The sequence below is a fragment of the Dasypus novemcinctus genome, chromosome 19, assembly GCF_030445035.2.
Source record: "Dasypus novemcinctus isolate mDasNov1 chromosome 19, mDasNov1.1.hap2, whole genome shotgun sequence".
Lineage (NCBI taxonomy): Eukaryota > Metazoa > Chordata > Mammalia > Cingulata > Dasypodidae > Dasypus > Dasypus novemcinctus.
The window spans coordinates 24165834-24175284 of NC_080691.1; positions in this window are offsets into that span (position 1 = coordinate 24165834).

The window sequence follows — 9451 nt, forward strand, 5'->3', positions numbered from 1 at the left end:
TCTCTAGGAAGTGGGAATAATTGCCCTGCTACAAGACTTGCACTGAGAGTGTATGTGGCTCTCAATATAGGGTCCTTGAAAGGATTTATGTAATGACTGTTAAATGCTATTGCGCTTGTTACCTAAAAGGTGTGAATTTATCCCAGAACTGCCATGGAGGCGATGAAAGAGCTTTGCCACCAGGGGGCAGCAGAGCTCCAGCAGAAGCTGCCGCCCCGCCCAAGTTTGGCCACGCCCCTTTGCGGACTTCATCTGATCAGCCTTTCCTTTGTGTGGTTTGATCAAAGATGGAAATTGCAGGCCACCTTGCTTTAGGCAAAGCCAATTTTTAGAGCCAAATTTAGAGCTGACTGTGTGACCTTGGATAAGTCATTAACCTTTCCAAGCCTTAGTTTCCATATCTTTAAAATATGGATGACAACAGCACCTACCCCACGGTATTGTAAAAACTAAAGGAAAGTGGAGTGCTTCAGGCAAAGAGGATGGGTCCGCAAACAATAAACAGCAGTTAAAAATAATTAAGGACTCCATGAGATTTTTTAATAAAAAGGGTTAAAAACTTATGAAAAAGTACCTATTTATACTGAGGATTTGGCAGAACAATGTAAGCAATGGTCTATGCAAAGGATGTTTACTGCGGTGCTTTTTAAAATAGTGGAAAAATTGGAAAGATTTAAAATCCAACAATAGGGAATCGGTTAAGTAAGCTAAATGGTAATTGTACCAAGGAGTGCTAAGCAACCTTTAAGCATGGTGTAGAGTGCCTTGACATTGACATGGAGAGAGAGAGCAAGGATATATTGTCGAATAAAAAGTAATGATGAGTGTGGTTAATTATACAAATGTAAGACTATTCTTACATGAACTAGAACAAATATACGCCACTATTACAAGGTGTTATTAAGAGGGTGATATATGGGGGAAAGTACACCTAATGCAAACTATGGTATATAATCAATAGAAATATTTTAACACTCTTTATCAGTTGTACCAAAGGTGGCTCACCAGTGCTAAGTGGCAATAATAGGGGGGTAAAAAGGATATAGGGTTTTCCTTTTCGGAGGAAAGAAAATGTTCTAAAATTTATTGGAATGATGAATACACAACTCTGTGATTATACTGGGGAAAAAGCTACTGCAACCTTCAACTTCTCTAATTTTAAAAAATACATTTAAAAAGTAACTGCTATGCCCTAGCAAGTGTGGCACAATCCCATGCATGCAAACTTACCTGTGTGCATGTGCATATGTGTTTGAATTCTTCACGAGTTGTCTGAAAGGAGAGTCATCAGCTATAGTATATCCCTTGGGTAGTGGGATTTGGAGGTGACTTTTAACTTTTTATTTCTAAAATAAAAGTTCAAAGTTGACAAAGAAATTGCAGGTATAGTGCAATGAACTCCCATAGTCCCCTCGGCCAGCTTCGGCATGGTCAGTATTTTGCTACATTTGCTTTATCCCTGTTATCTATCTACTTGTAGCTATAGCTATACCTAGACCATCTACAGCATCTATATTTAGACCCAAACACACACACACATATATATGCTATTATTATTTTCACAGAACCATTTAAAAGGAAGTTGCAGATGCCAGGAACTTCGGCCCTAAGGTCTTCGTCACGGATCTCCTAAGAGCACGAACATTCTCTTACCTAAACAGAGAACAGGTAAGTCTATGACCTAACATACCAACCACGTGCAAATCTCACCAACTGGCCCAAGAAAGTTTGTAAATATATGTATACATACACACATTTATAAACATATATATATATATATATATATATATATATATTCTAATTGGAGATCATTTTTCTTTCTCTTTTTGTACTTTTTAGAATTTTATATTCCTCCTTGAGGACAGAAAAATCATCTTTGCAGTTAGAAAGAATCGTTAAGTTATTTTCATTTGAGGAAAACGATAAAATGCAACTCAGAGGCTTGATGGGGCCTCTATTGAAAAAAAAGCATTAGCCTGAAAGTGGCCACCAGCCCCTGCACCCCCTGGGGACCCTGTCCTCGTCCTAAGAGCTGTCCCGCCTCTGCCTCCCTTGGGCCATCTGGAGGGGGTAGGAGCCAAGAGACCTTAGCTGGGAAGAGCCCTGGCTCGGTCACACAAGAAGTCCAAATGTCGTCATGCAGGCGGCCGGCAGATAGTCATCTTCCTGCTCTCCCTGCATCTCCATTCCTGCTTGCAGGTCAAAGGAAAGGCCCTCGGGCAATTTGAGATTATGGACTACAAGTCTTGCTCTTACATTTTTTCCCCTTTATAATGGACTTTTGAGGACAGATGAGACAGATAAAGAAGAAAATTCCAGGTGCCTGCAATTCTTCCCCAGGAGACCAACGGTAAAGGCATTGCAACAACGTCACTTAGTGAAGGCCAGCAGGCACGTGCCCTGTGCCCCAGCAGCTCCCCGCCCGGGTTCAGTCCTCAGACAAACGCTGGTGCACGTGCCCCAGGAGATGCGGCTGAGGAGGGCATTCACACGTGGTCATGTGTGATGGCTCCGGAGGAGAGACGACCCAGACATTCTTCTACCACAGAATGGAGGCAGGGCATGCTCATACAGTAAAGCCCTACGCAACAAGGAGAATCGCTGCCTGCCACGACTCTCACAAATGGCACGGGGCAGGAAAGATGCCAGAGTCCCCGATCATAGAGCATCATTCCATTCCCAGGGAATTCAAAAGGAAAAGTGGCCAACCCACACTGCTTAGGGATGCTTACTTAGGGAGCCAAACAATGCGGACAAGCAAAGAAATGATTTTCCCAAAGCCAGGTCAGTGGTGATTGGTAGGAAAAATGGCAGGGGCCCTCGGGGAGTCCTCGGGAGCAGGCTGTGCTTTGCCTGCTGGTAAAACTGACATTCCCTTTATAAACACTGGCTAAACTGTGTATATCCTATACAGTTTCGTGGCAAACATGCCACCAAAGAAAACAAAAGGGTGACAGTAGCCCATCACCCTTCTTGCAGCACTGTGAGAATGTGTAACATGGGAGCGACGGTGCCGATGGCCCAGGCAGAGGAGACAGGACTGGAGTTTGCGTAAGTGAATTCAACAAATCATGACTCAGAATGTGCTATGTGCGGTGCTACGGTGTCTGCCCTCAGGGAGCTTAAAATCCACAGGCAAGGCAGGCACGAGGATGCCACATGCCACAGGGCTAAGAGCATGACAGTGAACACAGAGAGAGAGACACAGAAAGCAGCAAAGCAAGCCAGTTCTAGCCTAACTCAGAACTGGCCGTAAGAGGGGCAAGCTGAGAACCCACATGTTTATGGGTGAGAGGTGCGCGGCCCGGGCCCAGGGCACACCTGGAGCAGCAGCTAGTTGCTAAATGTCTTTGGGCCAGGCTGTGTGGATCCCACCCCACAGGTGTCCTGAGCACAGAAAAAGAAAGACCAAGCTGGACTCACACCCCGGCCCCAACTTTCTAGGCTGCAGATTGGGTGACAGAGTTCAGAGTTCACAAGGGTTGCGGCGAGGGTTAAAGGCCGTGATCTTGACCCATGGGAGCTCCGAGTTGTGGCTCATGGGCTCGCAGGGTCCTAGCCCTGGCTTCTGCCCTGCTGCGCCCACCGTTCTGCCAGCGTTGGCCAGTGGGAGCGACAGATTCCTCAGCAGCCTGAGCCCCGTAATTAGGAAAGCAAACTACCATCCAACCGACCTCAAAGGCAAAGGATAAGTTCATGTCAGGTTAGGGATTCTCTGCAGCGCTGTTTTCCTCCCTGAGGGCGATGGATTCTGAAGCCCCCGTGTGACAAGCCGCTCCTCTGAGCTTGGAGCCATGCAGGTCCTCAGCACTGCTCCCAAGGCTCCTTCTCCAGGGCCCTCCTTGCCCCAGCTGCACTGGGTGGGGGGGGGGGGGGGAAGGCCAGAGGAGAAGTCCTGATTGCTCTCCCAGGATTTGTTTTTTGGATTGGCTTTGTCGTTGTTGTTTGATTGTTTTTTAATAATATGCATTGATTTTGATCTTCTTTTCATGCTGAAATGAAATAAAGAATACATGTTTGATGAAAAGATAATTGCTCCCATTTATTGAGCCCCTATGAAGCACTTTGGTTTTTTTGTTTGTTTGTTTTTGGGGTTTTTTTTGCATTCCTTAGCTCTTTTAACCTTCCCAAATCCTTACGCTGAGAGTCAGGCTATTGTCATCTCATTTCACAGTGAGCACACTGAGGTGCAGAAGATGACCTTGCTTGTTCAAGGTCACATAGCTAGTGAGCCCTGATGGGGCCGGGGTGTGAGGCTGGGTCTCCCCCCATCCCAGAGCTGCACAGAGGAATAAAAGAAAAAACTAGAACAGCTCAGCCTGTTGACATTTTGGTGGGTTTTTCCCCAGTGTCTTTGTCTAAAGGTCTTTAAATGATAAATTTGGGGCATACTGTATATTCAACCTCATTGGATATTTTTGTGTATTTTTCATGCTATAAAAGCAACTCATATTTGTTTTCTATTTTTAATTCAAAGAATATACAAATATGTACAGGTGAAAGAGAAAACTCACTCTTCTCTAATGCCTCTGCCTCAATGTCCTCACTCACTGCCCCCGGATCTTCATTTCAATTTGCCAAACAGCTATTTAACTTGTTCTGTGCCGGGCCCCGTGCTTGGCATTGGTAGCAAAGATGGGTAAAAAGAGTAAGAAGACACAGCCTTAGCCTTTCAGGCCTTCCCGCAGTCGAGCCAAGGTCACAAAGTGACCTTAATCCCTGAGAGATGAAGTAAATGTGAAAAGGGTAAAAATAAGGTGCTTTATCGTATTGTAAGAGCGAGCCCATCCGTGGATCCAGAGAGATTTTCTGGAGAAGGCGAAAGGTGAGCAAGTCCTTGGTAGGAATGGGAGAAAAAGTCACGAGCCAACTCAAGAAGTCGTGAGCCTGAAAGGTGCTGGTGGGCGGCTGAGCTATGGGAGTCCTGTGCATCTTGTAGGTTCACAACTTTTACTATACACTTATTATTATGTATGCTCGTGTATGAATGATGTACTTCAATAATGTTTTTAATGGAAAAATAAAAAGAAGTCATGAGCCTCTACCATACACCCAGGCAGAGGACTTTTGGGTCATGCACTGCAGTTCGGGGATGATATGTTACCCCAAGGCAGTGGGTCCCCACCGGGGGTGATGTTGCCCCCCAAGGGACATTTGGCAATGTACGGTGGCTTTTTGATGGTCACAAATGGGGGTTGCGGTTCCTCCTGGCATCAGTGGGTGGAGAGCGGGGCTGCTGCTCAGGATCCTACAATGCGCGGGACAAACACTACACAGAACCTCCTGGTCCAGGATATGACTGGTGCCGAAACTGAGAATGCCAGGCCTGCGCAGGTACGGTGCAGGTGCGGTGCTCCTGCAGGCAGAGTCAGGACCAGGTCCCAGGTGGCCACTTCCTCACCAAAGCACTTAGGGGGCGTCCCTTCGCCACTCTGAGCCTCAGTTTCCTTCTCTTTTCAATGGGGAGAGAATAGTAGTACCTACTTCATAGGCTCGTGAGAAGGGTAGACTGGGTCAATGAGCTCTGCTGGGCCCGGAGCAGAGTAAGCAGTGATACATATTAGGGGCTAAAAAAAAAAATGCAGAGGCCGTGATCTCAGAGGTGGGGGCAGTGTCCTTGAGGGCCCCAGAGTCAGGACTTGTGTTTGCACCGCTGAGGCCTTGCAGGGGTTTGAGCGTTTGCAAAATTTGATGTTCAAGATAATTCACCTGGTTTTTGAAAACAATCTCTTTAAGCATGCATACTTGTTTACTTGCGGGAGATGGCGTATGGGAGAATTTTTTAAAGTTGGGAAACATTTCATTTTTTTCCAAACTTCTTTTGCAATTCCAATTACATAATTTTTAGGGGGGGGGGTGGTCCTCTAAATGGCAAAACAGAAGAAGAATAATATATATTACAAATACAATACAAAATAAAACATTAAATAACTTAATCTCTGAAGAGTCTTATTTTAAAAAACACTTGGTCACAGTTAAAGAAAGCAATCCTTGAACAGTTCAGCGGCGCGCACATATATTAACTCTTCCGACCACTAGCTATTCATTTCAAAGAGAAATTTGGAGCTGTACTTCCGGGGTTTTCTCCACGGAGTGCTCTATTCGTGGCTCATTCACAAAGGTCTTAGAGCAACACTGCAGTACTGTCATTTAAGAATAAAAAAGCTAGAGGTTTCTGTTACTGAATACACACATTGGGGGGTGGGGGGAAAGTATATATCTATTTTTCAAGGAAAGCCACTTTTAGGTGGTTCTGAACTTGTATTTGGTCAATAAAAGCCAACCATCAAAGCACGTGAACCACCAGGGAGCTTATCCTTCAGACTTCCCAATCACTCCAGAATCCCTGCGTTTATGACAATGCTGAAGAGGTCCCCGTGAAAACATGGCACAAAAGTCTCAGCTAGTGACCTGTTTCAGAACCAGCAAAAGCCGAGCAGGTCTGTCCTAAAAGTCCTGGTTTCCAACAGTAGATTCTAAACATAAGAGCGTTGGAAGGACTGCAAGAAAGAGAGTTCCATCCAAGCCCCCTCTCAGTTGGAAGCAGAGCGGGCATCCCCATCCAAAACCCTCGAGACTGAGGAAGGAACACATAAGCGGGAATGCAACTATGGACCCAAGTGGACTTATTATTACCCCAGCAGTGGAGGAATTTGTAACACTGATATAAAGGCAGTGGTCACCAGACGTTCTGAGGGGACGGAGAGGTAAGAACAGATGTAACACGGGGCATTTTGAGGACACTGGAATTGTTCTGCGTGACACTGCAATGAGGAATACAAGCCATTATACATTTGGTCAAAACCTATGTAATTGTGCAGTGCAAAGTGTAAACAGTAACATAAACCATAGACCATGGTCAGGGGCAACGCTTCAATGTGTTCATCAATTGAGACAAACTTTGCACACTAATGTGAGATGTTGTTAATGGTGGAAAGTGGAGGGGGGGAGGGTGTGGGTATATGGGAATCCCCTATATTTTCAATGTAACATTTATGTAATCTAAAGCTTCTTTAAATTTTAAAAAAGAGAGAGTTGGGAGGATGGAGGGTTACTCGGGGCCTGACTCCAGATGCTGGAACCCCCGCATCGGGGTGTGCGAAGTTGAGTTTGCATCCTTGGGCACACTGCTTAACTACTGACCCTTGGACAGAAAAAGGAAGTGAGAAGGTTCTGAAAAACGCCTGGGACTGTGTCAGAGGCCCTCGTTATCACACCTTCAGTTCCCCAGGCATAGCCCAAGAACCTTCACAGGCTCGCCTGCGGGACGCCTTATCGGCCAGGAATGCTGGGGACACCCAAAATAGAGCCCGCCAGGGCGTGCTTTCATCTGCAGGGCTTAAGGGCTTTGGCGGTTTGGGATGATTGGATGACCCCTTGGTTTTGTCTTGTGAAGGGGATGGTGCATGAGATTTCTTATCTGGAACCCTCTCTTTGCATATGCACACACTGGAATCCAGAGAGCTGCCCAAACCGGATCGTCCACGGCAGCTCCCCGAAAATGTGGGGCCAGAGCACTCAAGAGAGGCAAAGAAGAGAAAGTGGACCTAGAACATTCCCAGGAGACTCCCGGTCGTGGGAAGCGAAGCCCAGAGCTAAGGGAGTCCCAGTATCCTAAACAGTGTTATCATTTCCCAGCAAAGAAAAGGTGTTGATAGAACCCTGGCTGGGGCCTTAGTCCAGCGAGGCCTCTCGGCAGCGCCATCTTGTGGCCTGCTTTAGAATTTCACTTTTTGATCGCTGCTCACCAACCCTCTTTTTATTTCTCAGCAGAGAAAAATCCATCCCAATCCAAACTGGTATTGGATGTAAATATCCTTGTATGCGAGAGTTGCTAGACTGTGATCCAGTTAGTGCTAGTTTTTGCTCTAATTGACCGGACAAGTCACTGACTCTCTAACGACAAAAGTAATGACTGATAATAATGTACATTTATTCTGAGTTGCGACCAGGTACAACACAGTGTAATTTAAGTGCATTTTCTCATTTAATCCTCATAAGAACTTTGGACTTGCGTGGTGTTATTCTCCTCAATTTACAGGTGAGGAAAAGTGGATTTGCTCCTGGAGAGGATGAGTCTTCGCGGTTCCTAAGTAATGGAGGGAGGGACCGCAAAGGGAATTAGGAATGGACCTCCTGGGGTGTGAATTTGGACTGCGGGACGTTGGGTGGTTGGAAGGAGGGGATCAGGAGTCCCAAGTCAGATTTTATCCCATTAATACCAGGGAAGCCCCCTCAGGGAATAAAGTACTGTTTTTTAGAGATGAAGACACAGATTCCAGGTTGAGAGATTAAACGTGTTGCCTAAAGTCATAAAACCATCAGGGTGAGTCTTGACCTTGGCTAGAGTCTCGCCCCACAATAAAATTAAATAGCTAATCTCTCTAATCTCCAGAGGAGCCAGGAATTACAGAAAGAAATCCACTATCCCCTTCTGATCACCAAGAAAGCAAATAGGATTAGCACATCAAAGAGGATGTTCTTTGTACTGTAAATAGACCCGCCCACTAAAGTGGGAGGGGGGCCAAAGTGGAGACGCAGGAGTTCAGAAATTGTTAATTCAGTAACTTCTTGGCCTTTTGTGAGCTGTGTGACCCAAGTAGCCTAACTTCTCTGTGCCCTAGTTTCCTCAGCTGTGAAACAGAGCTAAGTACACTGCCCACGTCACAAGCTTGCCGGGAGGATGGAATTAAAGAAATGTTCATGTCTATTGAGTCCTTCTTTGTACCCAACGCTACTCCAAACTCATTTCTTACTTTAGCTCAATTTTCACAAGCTGTTGTCAAATGAATTATTATAGAGGGGTATGGACAATTGCATAACGATTCAAATGATGGCCATCAAAACTATCTAGTGAAATAGAAAATATTCACACTATATCAAGTAATAACAATGAAAATAATAAGTGGATTCCAAGATTCTATGTATTCCAGGAGAATGACTCTCTTCAAATTGTTTTTGCAAGAAATGAAATTGAGAAATATATATATATATATGTTTCACAAACTCTGTTCAGCTGCTCTTTGCCCTTGAGGAAAACTTTGCCAGGGGACAGATGCTGTGTGTCCGCAAATGCGGCTGAGCATGCTTCCTCCCCCATTGCTGTGAATCACGGACCCTTTGAAGACACCAGGAAGGCCTGTCATCCACCCCACCCCACCCTGAGGAAAGTCCACATACCCAGAAAGTGGGTGGCCTCCCATTCATGGAAGCTCAGAGCCCCACTCCCACCTTCAACTGCTGGTACCAAGCCATTGACCCACTGGGGGGGGGGCTCCAGTTAGGAACCCATGCTTTCATTAAAAAACCCATTATTTTTTTTCACTATTTATTGAGCTACTACTATGTGCCAGGCAGACATAACAGGGAGATGCTAAGATGTCACCTCCTAGCACTCAAGCGTTCTCATTTTTCTGGTTTGCTCCACCACCACCCCTTTTTTAAAATCTAC